At 47.0% G+C, this 15,202-nt stretch overlaps 1 protein-coding gene and 1 long non-coding RNA gene across 3 annotated transcripts in view; one reads left to right on the top strand and one right to left on the bottom strand.

The window, feature by feature from the left end:
• Positions 1 to 407: 407 nt before the first annotated feature.
• LOC103668419 lies at positions 408 to 12,801 on the bottom strand. Of its 2 annotated transcripts, XR_005836377.1 has the most exons (5): positions 12,669 to 12,801; positions 10,131 to 10,284; positions 9,814 to 10,047; positions 8,263 to 8,377; positions 408 to 644 (listed from the first exon to the last, which is right to left on the bottom strand). It is a non-coding gene; the product is annotated as an uncharacterized LOC103668419 (long non-coding RNA). The 2 variants fall into 2 exon arrangements; XR_005836376.1 differs by having other exon boundaries at positions 10,131 to 12,699.
• Positions 12,802 to 12,961: 160 nt separating this feature from the next.
• KIAA0040 (KIAA0040 ortholog) overlaps positions 12,962 to 15,202 on the top strand; it is a 35,575-nt gene continuing 33,334 nt past the window's right edge. The window contains exon 1 of the mRNA XM_008696632.2: positions 12,962 to 13,260. The gene's annotated coding sequence lies outside the window, so the exon portion shown is untranslated. The remainder of the gene's footprint in view (positions 13,261 to 15,202) is intronic.

Genomic DNA, 15,202 nt, shown 5'->3' with positions numbered 1-15,202 from the left:
TAGACTCAACAATAGCTCACTAGGATGCCATTTTTAGTTCCATTGCAAAAGAAAACAAACTATATTATCAAGGATGCCCGATCAATAAGCAGAAACCCAAATACAGTCAGACGCTCCATGACTTGAAATACTGCCAGCACGTGCCCGATGCTGTGAACAATGGACAGAATAACCCGCGGAAACCAATTGCACGGTTCACTTCACACAATACCTCACCTACATTTACTGTCTTTCTCCTCAGCACAAAGCAAGACTCGGAGCCTAAGCTTATACGACTTCACAGGAAGATGTGAGGTAGAAATCTCGGTGAAAAGCAACTGTGTTTTAGTACTTAGAATTTGGGGGGAAGAAACAAACTTGGATATCCCAAATTTCCAATCAAAGATCACAATATTTTGCAACTTGTCAGTATTTTTATTCCAAAATCCTCACACCGGCATTAACATCCCAGGGAAGCAACTACGGGTTCATGGAAGCCACAAAACTTTAAAGAACGCTTAACGTTCACGGCACTTTGGTAGTAAAAATGAGAGAAAATACAAAGAAAACCGTTTCCATCCTGGGTCAAATCCTCCATGGAGACTCTGAAAGTTCTCTTAAAATTCAAGGTTTCCCCAAAGCAGCGTGGTATCCTAAATTGGATCCTAAAACAAGCAAACAAACAAGGACATTAGTGGATAAACTGGTAATAAAATCCCAAGATTCCATAGATCAATGACTAGTATACTATGCATGCTAATTTCTTAGTTTTGACGAATGCACCACAATTACATTAGATGTTCACGTTAGGGGAAACTGAGTGAAAGGTATTTATCTTTGCGATACTTCTGTAAATCTAAAATTATTCCAGAGTTTATTCAAAACTTTATTTTTGAAATAGCAATAAAACAGGGGCGCCTGGGTGGCACAGTCATTAAGCGTCTGCCTTTGGCTCAGGGCATGATCCCGGCGTTCTGGGATCGAGCCCCACATCAGGCTCCTCCGCTGGGAGCCTGCTTCTTCCTCTCGCACTCCCCCTGCTTGTGTTCCCTCTCTCGCTGGCTGTCTCTCTCTGTCAAATAAATAAATAAAATCTTTAAAAAAAAGAAAGAAAGTAAGTAATAGCAAAAAAACAGTAATAGTAAGTCAAGATTTCTTTGCTGAAGAGCTTTTGTTTGACGGGTGGGAAGGCTTGGGATTATTATTCTCTATCCCAGTGAAAAGTATATTAAAAAGACAAAACCTCCAGCCTTTGACTAAAGAGCAACCAAAAGATGGTGGCCAATTCCCTTTCCCCTCAAGGTAACACGTTAGGAAGGTAAAGAGAGCTGGCGGCTCTAGGATTCGGGCTCTCCAATCTGTAAAATGGAGAAAATGGTCTCACTCTCAGGTGTCTCCATGGGAAATAAAGGACACAATGGAGGCAGAGCCCTGGACACATGTCGGGAGCTGGGGGAGGGGCATTTATTTCCCTTCGCTCCTTCTCAGGACAGCCCCACAGGCAGTGCCTGTCAGCCTCCTGGGGTGGGGGTGGGGGTGGAGGAGGGCTCCTCTGTCTTGGCCAGCAGAGCTCCCTGTGTTGCTGGCCTCTGGATGACCTGCCAGATGGCTGAGCACCTGGACAGCGAGCTGCAGTCTCTCCCTCAGCCGTCCTTCTAGAAAGCAGCTTGTGCCCTGCTGGGCTCCCATCCAGGCCTCTGGGAGTAGCTCTGTCCTTGCACGACTTTCTAAAGAACAGCCCACCCATCACTCTGTGGGGATAGGGAAACAGGACAGCCTATCCCTTACTTACCAATTATTTTTTAATAAGAGTGAGAAGGGAGACAATGATCCATGAGCTGAGGCTTGGGGGCCCAGCTCCTGCCCCACAGAGTGTCACCAAGCTACGTCACATGGAGGCTCATTTCTACAGCAAACCTTGCTCCCCTTGTCTTGACTCAACTATAAGTATATCCATGTTGACTCACTGCCTCTTGTTTCCAGGAAACTCTTAAATTAACTAGACCTTGCATTGTGCGACCGTGTAGAGCCCCTCCGTTCTTCCTGGCATTGTCTGTCCTTGCAGATAGAGAAGATGTGGTGAAAGTCCCAAGCTTTTATGTTCTCCCTCCATAGGTTGTGAATTTCTTAAATAATCTCTATTCCAAATATGCGGCCTTATTATCCCAGCAACCATTCAAATGTCCCAGAAATTTAAAGTGTTTCAGTCTGTATTTTCTCCCAATAGCCCCATCTACCTAGAGGTATCCGCCTGTTCCTGCCAGCCCATGGCTTCCTTCAGAAGTGTACCTAGTGGTCAGGGTACCCGTTGGGTATGCCGGTGTTAACAAGGACATTTCTCATGCTTTTTGGCCACTTCAGCATCTGGGCCCCTTTTATGTTTGGGGAGTCCCTCTCCCCATGAGGCTGAGCTGGTCTATGGAGGTGAGCAATGATAGATATTGATGTAAATATATCTGGCCGCAGAGCCCCTGAGTCTGGCCCTTTGACCTTCCTGGAAATTCTATGAGCCAGGGCCTGTGAATTAGGATTCACAGGTCAGCAACCTGTGTAGTCACACAGGGCCCCAGGCTCAGCGTGGTCTCGTGCTTGGTTTAATGCTCTGCGGTCCGTCTTCCAATTCTTACAATTTTGACCCAAAGGCCTCATGTTTTCATTTGGCACAGGCCCTGCAAGTTATGCAGCCAAACCTGCTGTAAGCTAGCTGACATGCTTTAGGGCAGGGAGTTCTTAACCTTTTGTGTGCCTGGTAAAGCCTATGAAGTGAATGGAGAATGTTTTGTTTTCTTGAAGATTTTATTTATTCATTTGAGAGAGAGAGCACAAGCAGGGGGAGGGCAGAGGGAGAAGCAGGCTCCCGGAAGAGCACAGAGCCCAGCCTCCCGGCCAGATGACTCTGAGATCAGGACCTGAGCTGTAGTCAGAAGTATAACCAACTGAGCCACCCAGGCGCCCCAAGAATGTTTCTAAATGCACAAAATATAATAACCAACAATTCTGAAATATAGTTAGAAAATTTTTTAAAACAAATATATGATAGCAGAATATCTGTGCTTTTTTATTAGTACATTATATAAATCTAGTGGTAGGTCTAATAAACCACTCTTACCCAGAAGTAGTAATGAGCATAAACAATATTTTGAAACGTCTGCAACAACTGCAATTGACTTAAAAATATCTGTGATTTCTGACGGTAATAAATTCTCAGATCAGAACCTGGTTTGTTATCTGCATTCAAAACGGGGAAATGCTAAACTCAGTTTTTTTTTAAGACTTTATTTATTTATTTGTCAAAGAGAGAGAGGGAGAGCGAGCGCAAGCAGGAGGAGCGGCAGAGGGAGAAGCAGGCTCTCCGCTGAGCAGGGAGCCCAATGAGGGACTCGATCCCAAGACCCTGGGATCATGACCTGAGCCGAAGGCAGATGCTTAACTGACGGAGCCACTCAGGTGTCCCTGGAAATGCTAAACTCAGTTTAAGACTAACCAAAAGAAGTGATTCATCCAAGTCGCAGAGCCCCTAAATTTTAATTACAATTTAATTTAATTTTAACTTAATTTTAAAACTAAATTAAAATTAAATTTAAATAAATTCTCTTTCTGCTCCAATCAGCCAGTCATTACTTTGTTGTTTACAACAGAGAAGCCTATAGGATAGAGGTGCCCAGTGTGACCCAGGCTCTAGAACCAGCCCTGAGTTTTCCAAGGTTTGCCACAAAAAAACAAGCAAATACTGTAGTCACAGTGGCTCCAGGTGAGTCAAAGAGGCAGCCAACACAGCCCTGCCCTCCGCTATTAGTATCTTTGAGGAGGAAGTGTCACCCCAGGACACTGTCTGGAGATCAGGTGACAAGCTCCACGTGTGTGGTATAAACCAAGTGATGTAGGTGGTCCTGCAAGCAGAGATCCCTTCTAGCTAAGAAGAGAACTATTAATAATGGTTCTACATTATAAAAAAGGAGATAAGACACACAGCAGGACCGTGGTTGCTCCAAAGCCACCAGCAAGCTAAGGGAATGTGGAACAGTCCCCTTCTTCGAGTTCCCGAACCCTCACCCGGGAGTCTCTGTTCTCGCCTACATCACCTCTCACGTATTTCAACAGGAGTTCGTTTTGTTCAGATCTCAAAAGAAATATGATCCAAACACACCCCCTCATGTACTGTTTTCTTGTCCCCCTTCCACTCCTCCTTTTGAGGCCATGGGAATAGCTACCTTTGGGACACAGGCGAGAAGCCTGGGTTTGTTTAGCAAGAGCAGAAAACAATTCATTTGCAGATATCTTGAAATTTTCAAAGTTGTTTCATATCCATTATTGCACTTCAGTTGTAGGCAAATGCTGTTATGCCCATTTTATAGATAAGAAAACTGAGGGTCAGAGAAGTTGAGACTTGCCCAAGGTCACCCAGACTTCTTGCCTCTTAGCCAAGTGTCCTTTCCTCTGCCCACATCTCTCCTGTGAGCAGATCATAACTAAAGGGGAGGCTGTCTTTGAGAGGGAAGTACATTCATGCAGATCATCTAAAAACCAAGATACCCACACCCCAAATTCTGTAGAGCAGGTGTCAGCTAAGAGAGGAGAGGCTCAAAAAAGAAAACAGATTGCCAGATCTTCTGGTCCCCGAATAGTTTTCGAGATCTGAGCCCCCAGCACAGGACAGAATTCATTTGGCTGGTGACCAGCACACAGAGTCCTTCCCATTCCTGCCTGGGAGTTATGCTCATAACAACAGCAACAGCAGGAAAAGGGCTTCACGAACATAAAAATAAACAAACTTTCTATTTTTAGCAGGGCTGCAGCTGTGAGAGCTTCATTATTTGCATTTTAGCTGCCGCATTCTGAGGGAGGAGAGGCAAGGGGAGAGGGGTGGGGAACGAGGACAACTGGGGGCAGTCACTCTGGGAGCCAGATTTTCCGTTGCTGAGCCCAATGACACACAGGCCACAGAAACCAATGTCCAGCCTGGAAGTCTCTGGAGTCTGCAGGTCTGGAAAAACTGGAGAGGGTCAACCAGGAAGCCGGTCTATCATTGGGCTCTTTTCCGGCCATATATAGAAATAAACAATCTTTTACCCACATGGTTTTTAGAGCCACAGAAAACTGTTGCCTAGTGACTCCTTCGGAGGAGTAGAAGCTCACTTGCAAGTAGAGACCTTTTTCGTCTTAACTCAGGCTCTCGGAACGTGTGGGAATCTCACAGGAACTCAGCTCCAGCATGTTCCGGGTTTAAACACTGTGTCCAGAATTCTCAATGAGCCCGCAGCGTTTTCTCCTGCCCAGCCCTCACTGACAGCTGGCAGCGTCAGGAACTTGACAAAGGACAAGCCCGCCGCTGGAGGTGGGGAAGAATAGAAGCTATCGTTCTCTTTTCTGTTTCCCTGGAACAGGACCAGGTGTTGTGAGAAGGAAGTGTTCCAAGGCCGCCACAGAGGAGGGGTAGAAAGGTCCTTTCCTTACGATAAATGTCACAGCAGCTTTAGGAAAAGTGTCTACCTGATCTGATTTCAGAAGAAAGTCTCTCTGCCCATGCTAATCCCTTTAGCCATGCCATACCTTGACCCCATGTCATTTTTAATTATGTTCTTTTCCTTTCCTGTGTCCCTTTTCGTGCATAGTCCCAGCTATATTTTCAGCCCTTTGTGAGGAGATAGCATTGCAGGCCCCAAAACCGTCCTGAGGAAGGAAAGAACCCAGTGCTTCCTCAGGTGCTTACAAGGAGGTGAATTCACAAGGAAGGGCGCCATGCTCTTCCATGCTTGGGGAATGCCTGCACAACCTCCCAGATGTGGCCTTCCAGCCAAGGGACTTCCTTCACTGGCAAATGTATTTCCTGAGAACTGTACCACCCCTGCTCATTCAGAGCTTGCAGCCCAGCATGCGGGACAAATAAACAGGTGATTTCCTTACTGTGGGCAGCTCTGCGGCGGGTCAGCACAGAGTCCCTTGGGAATACAAAGGCCTGGCTTTTTCCTCAGCCTTGGAAGGTCAAGATGTTTTCAGAGAGGATGGTGGCTTCAGGCAAGGTAAGATTGGGTAGGGGTAAGAATATCTCTTCAAAGGCTCCTCATCTAAGAGTAGCTCTCAAATAATATGGCGAGAGATATGACAAGGCTAAAATAGACAAGAATAAATCCAGCACTGCAAAGACAGTTGGTTTCTACTTCCCAGTAACATTTATCTTGTTCCCCATAACATTACTGAGCAAACCAATTGTGGTCCAGTCATAAGAAAGAGTATCATTCTCTATTTGAACATGGATTTCCACAGCTAACAATGTAAGCCCTAGAACTTGAGGCTGAAAGTGATCATATGGACTAAATCTCCAAGGATAGCAATCCCTTCCACAGTGTCTTTGACAGGTGGTCACCCAGCCTCTGCTTGAATTGTTCCAGGGATAGAGCGCTCTGCACTGATCAAGGCAACTAGTTAGTTAGTTAGTTAGTTAGTTAGTTAGTTAGTTAGTTAGTTTTAAAGGCAGGAGCTAGAGTAGATAGTGGTCTCCTACCAGGCTGGAGTTTCTGACTCCAGTCTCTCAGTCTCTCTACACTGCATTAAATCCTACAAAAGGCCACCAGCTTGACTTTTTTTGAGAGTGGTCTGTCCATTGTTCAAAATCTGCAGTGACCCCCAACTACCACCATACAAATTCTAACCTCCTGCTAAAAGAGTAGAACAGCCCATATCAAAATGTAACAATGGTTATTATTGGTCACCAGGTTCATAGACGATATTTTTTCTCCTTCATACTTTTGAGTCTTTCCCTCGTTTTCTGCATTAGAGAGAAAAAGAGAGATTGAGAACGGATCGTTGAATAATTAATGTTATTTACAGAAAAGTCCTACCATTTATTCCTTCTCTACACCTTTGTGTATGGTGAGTTCAACCTAGAAACCTTTCACTCTCTTTCCTTGTCTTCAGATTCTTCCTCAGCTCCTAAATTCTGGCCAACCCAGCTCTATCAGGATGGTTTTCATGAATGTTCCAGCCCTTACTTCCCTTAAATTTAACTTTTAAAACTTAGCACTTTGTTATAAGCAGTTTTCTGATATCTGCTAATCATTTCATGGGTCAGTTTCACAGTAGATTGTAAATTCCTTAAAGACCATATCATAGTGCCCACCTGGCACAGTGCAGAGATTACTGCAGATTCTCTAGAGACAGTTGCTCATGGCTGGCTGGATGGCTGAAATCCCGCTCTGCTGCATTTATTAGTTCAGTTGGTTAGAGCACAGCTAATAAGTGTCATATGTCCTCCCTTCCTATGCTTCTCAAACTGGGAGGGCGGTAACATCCCTGGAGGTATAGGAAAAGTGTGTGAAGTGCATATGAAGCCACAAGATATTAAATAATGTCTTCCTAAGGCAACAATTTCCTACCCCTTAGGGCGACTTTGGTGGAAAAGTTTGAGAAGCAATTTGTAGCCCATGCTTTTCCAAGGACAGGAATTTTCCAAGGCAGATATCCAGATTCTGCTTGAGTTTATCAGTTTAGCCTTTGCGTCTAGATACTTTCAGATGACCAGTAGGTCTACACTCCACCAAGAAATGTTCCAGGAATGCATCATTCATCCTGCATACAACAGCATAGACACCACTGGCCTGGGAGACAGAACACCTTGGTTCTTGTCCAATTATGCAACTATGGTGGGCAACCAGCCTCTTCAAGCCCCAGCTTCTCATCCACCCTGCCCTCCTAATAAAGATTGGGTTAAATTAAACAATACATGTGACATGTCTTTGTAAACTGAAACTTACATATAAGCTCCAAGTATTATTATTATTATTATTATTATTATTATTATTATTATTACCATCCCGGGATCAGTTCATTGTTTGTGTTCCACAGACATAGAGGCTGCTTCCCCAACCTGTCCAGTTGATTAAAGTGGGTAGCAGTAGAGTTCTGAATCCAGAAAGTTCTGGGTTGAAGTCTGACTCTAGGGTAAGCTGGTCCATCTTTGTATATCTTATGTTTCTCATAGTACCGGGAACATACATGTGCTGAATAAATGTATTTCTATTTCTCAGAATCTCTACTTACCATTTACCTGATCTCTGGGAAAAAATTTTCTTTAATTTTCCGAATCCTAGTCTCCTCATTTATTAGACTGGTATTATAGTACCTCATAGTGTTACGAGAAATTTAAAGGCAATGTGCATACACTGCTTAGCACATAAAAAACAATAAGTGAGTGGTAGTAAAAATAGAGAGGTTGAGTGTATTTCTGCAGCTTAGCAAATGAAAGCTATCCCATTATTTTGTGTGTTTGTCCGTCCTTCCACTTACCTATTATGAAAGAGCCAGCCCAGGGAGAGGAAGTTTGTTGATGGCAACGTTGAGGTTCTGAGTCACTGAACTAGTTAAGGAAGCAAACTTCAAAGGCACAGTTACTTTATGGGCCCTAGAGGCAAGAGGAATAAACAATTTCAGCCTTGACAAAAACTTCTGCCAGAATGAATGTGCTGGGCAGGGCAGGCTGGGGTTTCCCAGACGTCTCGCTGACAAAGTGACAAGAAATGTTTTATCTCGTCCGCGTAGATGCACAGTGGGCTCACTCAATAAATCGATACGTAAATCCGCCCCCAAGAGAAGAGCAGAAGACAAGGGGGAACCACAAAGAGAGGCAAAATGAGAACTCCGTGGGGCTCTCCTCCAGCCCGAGACCCCTGCCAGAAAACTGGAATCCAGAGGCCTGATGCTTACATTTGAACAAAGCCGATGCCGAACCGCTGCAGAGCACCGAACAGTAGTGCCGGCCAGTTCCCAGCAGCCAGCCATGGTGCCCTGAGCGTAGCTTCCAAGACACAGCCCTGGGGGGCTATGCGCCAGAAGCAGAAAAGGAACACTGAGCCTCTTCACGCCCCAGAGGTAGAAACAAAGCCAGCACCTCCCCCCCCCCACCCCATCAGAAGGGCTGGGGCAAGGCACTCTGGCTCTGGGACCTACAGGAGCGCCCCAGCAAGCGCACAGCGCAGGCAGCCGTAGGACATGCATGCATGGGCAGACACGTGCGTTATCAAAGGAGACATCCAAGAATTTCCGAAACTTTCCCCACTGCCAAGATTCAGAGCTACAGGCATGGAAGTAATATTTGTCCTGGCAGCCCAGAAGCAGCATCGAAAGCATTCTGGATGCTGCATTGAAAAGAATTCCCAAGAAAAGTATATTGTCGCTGCTCTTTTCAGAGGAGCTTTCATAATTAGAGTAATTTCTGTCAGAATTCGACAGTTTAGATGGAACGTTCTGAACAGAAATCTAATCACAAGAAGTAAATAGAATAACTGGTATGAAAACGGGCTCTCCAAATCTGTTTAGAAGTCCAAAGCCAAAATGAAAAAGCAATGCCTTTTAAAAAGGGCTGTAAGGGAAGCTGGTGGAGAGCAGAGGAAATGCTTTCTTAGAATGGCTATAATTAAGCTGAAAAACTTGCTGGGTTTTGGATAACCTGCTAAAACTGAAACACGCACGAAGACTAAAAATAAAAGACGGTATCTGCAGAAAATAGTTGGCCAAGGTAAAAAGCACAAAGTTTTGCCGCCTTCGTGAGGCAAAGGCCACTGAGACTGGAGACTGAACAGGTAGCACGGGCACTGCCAACTGGCTCAAAGCCCAGTTCTAGCGAGGCCAAGACTATTGTCCACGAAGAGCCCATATACGTACAGTGAAAGGGCCTGCTGGGCCACCCAGAACTCCCCACCGCATGGAGTAGATCTTAGCTTCCTGAAGCTCTCCTTTATGGTTCTGCCATTCACACGTCTGTCCAAACCCTTCTGGAATCCATTTACGTTGCCAGCTTGTACCACCTCTGGGAGATAATCCATTCCTTAAATTCATTACCTGCTACGCAGTGTAGTATTTCCGCTGACTTGTCTTGAACTTGCCTCTCTGGTGCTTCCAAGCTGCTGCTGTATTTCAGGATCTGGTGAACAAGTCTGTGCTCATCTTATCCACACCATTTATAGGAAGATCATTCCTTCCTAACAGTCCGCTCCTAGTCGGAAGCCCTTCTGACTTCAAAGGGTCCAGGCTGCCGTTCGCTGACTTTCTGGAGCCCCGTTTATGCTTCTAGACCTTCACCCAAGTGTCACAGGTAAGAATACGCCACAGTTTTAGGGGAGAGTAAGATAAGATTCTCAATGTAATATTTTCCATACCTGAGGAACATGCCCATTTGGGGGCAGCACTGTCCTGGGCGCAAACACATTATCTTTGATGTGGCTTCTAGACTCAGGGCATGTGCAAACTGATGGGAGAGTGTCTGCAGGGAGCGCAGGGTGGATCGATGCTGCCCAGTGAAAGTCAACCTGCCTAAAACAGGCATTGCCAAGAAAGAAAAGCCAGTGTAGTCAGTCCTCACCTTCATAACGGGCTATGGTTGTATACTAAATACCTCACTTATTTTCACAACCCTGAGAGGGAAGACTTTCGTCCCCAACATAACTTTGTGAAAGCAGGTGCTAAAATTAGTAGGGGGTGATCACTCAAATTTCCAGTCTCAGTTCGCATATCTGCTTATTTTGGCTTCTTTTTTTTTTTTTTAATTAGATACTAGTGCTCTGTTTCACTCCATTTGGAGCCCGCTAACCCCTTGACCACCTTCAAATACCTTTACTGAAAACTTGAGAAATAATGAGGATTAAGCAAAATGTAACAGCATTGTGGTTGCCCAGGGTCATTTATGAGTTCATCAAAGTTAGGATTTAACTGCCAAGAGAGTAAAATAGTAGGTGGGTGCTCTAACCTGCTTTTTAGTAAAGGATGCATCATCCACCCAGAATGAGAACATCTGGCCAGATGCCCACTCCTTTTCTTCTACCATAATTGCATCTGCCTAGTAGTGTCAGCCCCTCAGCAGACCCTGCAGCCTTAGCAACCAAGTATGAGTCAATCCGCCATCTTGCTCACCCATGAGTCACTGATTTCTCTCCCCAGAAGCTGTCGGCTTTCCTTGCTTAACCGGGACATCATAGAGATGCCACCTTATGGATAGGACTCTGATTTTCTTTCTAGCATTTAAAACAATGTCCATGAAGCCCTCAGCTCAAGCCAATTGTCTCCATTTCTCTGGTTTGGTTTCTTCCTGTTTCCTCTCAAAAGCAACGCTAAATAATCGCCACTTAGGCCATAGCCAATCTGTAATGTTGCTCTAGATTTCCAGAAAAGTGTTTTCTGCAGCCTTCCCTCAGTAGGATTCATTGCAGACCCAACCATTACCCTTGTTCAAGTGTGGAATTCCTTCCCAGAAGGCGATTTCCTCCTCCACTTGATGGTATAGTAGTAAAAGGACGGATTGGGGGTTCAGAAACACTGGAACTCAAATCTGGACTCCACAATCTATTAGTTCTATAACTCTGAGGAAGTTGCTTCACTTCTCTGAACCTGTTTCCTCATAAAACGAGGAGAATACTACATCTCATAAATGTGTTGTGAAAGATTCAATGATATGTGTAAAGCACCTGGCACAGTATCTCGTGTCCTTTCTTAAGATGGAAGGAAATATCCATTCCCCAATCCTTTGGCCAGCACCCCGCCACCCCCGCCTGGCTTCCTCAATGCCCTCAGACTCTGTACCCTGCCTTTAAATTCCAGGAGTGTTAGAGGAACCAACTCTGACAATTGCAGGCTCAAAGTGTGATTACCGGTGGAGCTTTTGGCCAGCTTGGTAAACCCATCAACTGCGGGAAGCCCCTCAATCTGGACACTTCCAAGCAACCTCGCAAGCCCAATCTTCCCACTTCTGCCAGGAGTACTCGTTAGCCCACTTGCTTTTGGAACCTGCTTTCCCCCTTCTTGTTCAGATCTAGACTGAGTTCACTCCATCAGGATTCCTGGGAAAAGAGTCTCATCTAATCTCCTTCTGTTGGAAGAACACATTTTTTTTTTCTTTCCTTAATCATTCTTGGCATTTCTGACTGAAGGGCTGGTTTTCTCTTTGGCCTTTCAACTCAGAGCCGTTTGGTTTCTCCAGAACTAACAGAAAGGGGTCTCTTGTTCCTCAGTCGAAACGGTTGACTGCAAGAGTCATTTTAATGCCCACGTGCAGAGGAGGGCAAGACCCAGCTCAGCACCTGGCAGCTGGCACCTGGTCCGTGGGCACCTGGCAAATACGGTCAAGAGGGCAGCACCCCAGGTCTGTGTCATGGAAGGACTTGCCCAGATGACTCTGAGGAGGCCCCTCCAGGGCCAGGTCCTGGTATCACCCCCCACACCGGCCTGCCCCCAGTAAGCTTGGAGACAATGAACTCTCCCTGCCATGGGTGAACAGAAAAGCTTCCTGTCCCGGGTCCTACACCCCACACTGACACAGGCCCTTTCATTTTCTAGAGTTCCAGGTGCTCCAAACTGGACCCCGGAAATCAGAGTAAAAAGTGAATGGAGGGTAACTGAGGATGACAGGGAAGAACCTCTGAGAAGTTTCTGCAGCCAGTTTCCCCCTCATTTCTGCTCTGACAGCTCAAGATGGGGCAGGGTTTTCCTTACAGCCCTCAGGGTGCGGCACCAAGACTCCGTGTACACACACCCCCCCCCACCCCCAGGCATCCTGAGGTTGACTAAGGCAGCCGGTTGTTTTGTTCGTCCAGATAAGGCTCGGGAGCCTTCACCCAGTCTGTCCCATGGCCTCCCTTCCCAGATGCCTTCCACTTCCCCTGCCAGGAAGGCTGCTCCCTTAGGCAACCCCGGGCTGCTTTCACCTAAGTTTCCCCGGAATCGTCTCAGGTCCCCGGGAACTTGGTGCGTCTGTGAAATTGACCGGGCCGGGCGGGGCGGGCGGGGAGAGCGCCGGTCCCGCGGGAGAGGAGGCGTGTTCCGGCGCTGCTGGGGCACCGGCCCGCCACGGCGGGGCGGGGGCGGAGGGCGGCGGGAGACCCGGAGCAGGGCGCGTCGGGGCGGGGGCGCCGAGTCCAAGGGCACCGGCGGTCTGTGGGCCCGGGAGGGGAGCTGGGGCCGAGCCCAGGCGGCGGGAGAGAGGGCGAGTCTGATTCAGGAAGTCGTGTCTCTGACATCAGGGGCAGGACGGAGTTGGAGTGAAACCTCAAAAATGCGAGGCGTCGGCCCGCGGGAGGGCAGAGAGCGCAGACGGTGCCTTCCTCCGGGCGAGCGGCAGGTACGCGCGGCGCCCGGCCCCCGCTGACCCCTCCTCTCGGCACCCGGCTCCGCGCGGGGGGCGGGCTTCCGCACCGGGACCTGGACCTCTCCCGGGACCCGCCGCTGTCAGACGGGCCTCGAGCGCGCGGGGTCCCCTGCGCCACCGCGCCTGCAGGAAGCCCTCCGGTGCACCCAAAGGTGAGTCTCAAGACTGTGTGTGTGTGTGTGTGTGTGTGTGTGTGTGTGTGTGTGTGTGTGAATACTTTTTAAGCTGCGTGTGTATGTTTTACTACACTTGAAGCCGTGTGTGTTAATATATCTTAAGCTGTGTGTGTGTGTTTTAATACATTTTAAGGTGTGGGGGGGGGGGTTAAGTTGCCCTCTGTTTGGAAGGGAACTTCGAGCTCACTTTCGTTCTTTGTAAGGATTGACCAGTCCCAGAGATAAGTGAGATTTAAGGATGGTTTCTAAATAGCGTCTTGGCCCTTCAGGATTCTGGTTCTAGTTTGTTTCCCTTCTTTGCGAGGATTCTCAGCAGGCTGACATCTGCTTCTGGGCTGAGTCCACATGGGTTGGGGGTGGGAGGGTGGGGGTGGAGTTCTCTTAGTCCAGTTGACAGTGCTGCCCGGTAGGAGCTTTGGGACAGCGGGACATTCTGTTTGCTACTGAAAAAGTCAAGGCCCGAGACCCACTAAAAAGCATCTCAGTCGTAGATGTTTCTAAATTTTTCTAAGTGAAGCTAAATTTTCAACAGGGGTAAGAAACCAGCCGAAACGAAAATATGGCCCGGAGCCAGGGGTGGAATGGGAACCTGTCTGCTAGCCTCTGAGCCTCCAGGGGATTTACTGTGACACAGATTGCTTCCTAATTTTTTTGGGTCTCTAAATGGGCTCACTCCCAGCCCCACCCCCAGCTCACCCATGAAGGTAGAGTAGAGGACACAAAAAGACCTGTTTCTCTAGTATTTCTAAGAGCTTCCCAGAATACATTGTGTAATAATTGAGTTAAACTATACGCGTTAGCTAGTTTGAACACATGTCCTGCCTAACCGAAAGGGAAACCAACCCAGAGGCGCACTGCCCTAATTTTACGGAGGCTGCTGGCAGCCAGCGTGCTAGCTACCTTGCAGGACTGTTTCAGGGATTCTGTTCAATGAGGAAGGGGAGGGATAGTGTGCTTGAGAAGATCACTCCTTCCTCAGAAGCACCTTCCTTCAAAGCGGGTGCATTTCATTCACTCAGCTAAAGTTTGTAAGAATCTGAAGCTAATTTTAAGGAACCCTCGTTTTGAAGTCCGGATGAATAATGGGAGAGCCTTGAGTTATAAGGAACAGGTCTGAAAAGTACCATCGATGCGTCATTTGTCAAGTTCCAAAGAACTTAGCAAGGGTCTTACCATCAACTTCCTACTCTGATGTACCTTCCCTTTGCCCAGTGCTGGGCTAGCAAGGCAGCTGTGCAGGGAAATCTGATTGAGTCCTTCATTTCCTCTGAAATTCTGCCTCCCCATTCCCACCCAAGATACAATCTAGGAAAGAAATACAGGACAAAACAAATGTTTCTCCCGCCTCCATACTTTGTCAATATTTAGCCTGTAGAATAAAGAGAGAATGACTTCTGCCCTTTTCTCTGAATACTAAACTCGAGAGAATAATAAACACTCACCAAGCTAAGTTACTGACTTCATCCATTCATACAATAGTTACTATACCTACTGTGTGCTGGGCAGCATGCCAGGTCCTTGGAATCCAAAGATAATGAGATCGTTTCTGCTTTGGAGGCCCCACAATCTGATAAATGACACAAGATACAGAAACAAACTATAGTTCAGAATAATACACATTATACTTGAGGCGCCTGGGTGGTTCAGTCGGGTAAAATGGCCGGCTCCTGATTTTGGCTCAGGTCGTGATCTCAGGGTCCTGGGACTGAGTCCTGCAATGGGCTCCGTGCTCAGCAGGGAGTCTGCTTCAGGATTCTCTCTCTCCCTCTGCCCCTCCCCCCATGCGCGCACTCTCTCTCTCTCAAATAAAGAAATAAATCTTTAAAAAAAAGAAGAAGAAGAATACACATTATAGTTGCAGTAGCAATGGAGCACTGAAATGACCCAAAGGAGGGAGTGATAAACTCCCCCGGAATTA

Source organism: Ursus maritimus, unplaced genomic scaffold, assembly GCF_017311325.1.
Source record: "Ursus maritimus isolate PB19 unplaced genomic scaffold, ASM1731132v1 scaffold_2, whole genome shotgun sequence".
NCBI lineage: Eukaryota > Metazoa > Chordata > Mammalia > Carnivora > Ursidae > Ursus > Ursus maritimus.
This window is presented reverse-complemented; position numbering and strand designations above follow the sequence as displayed.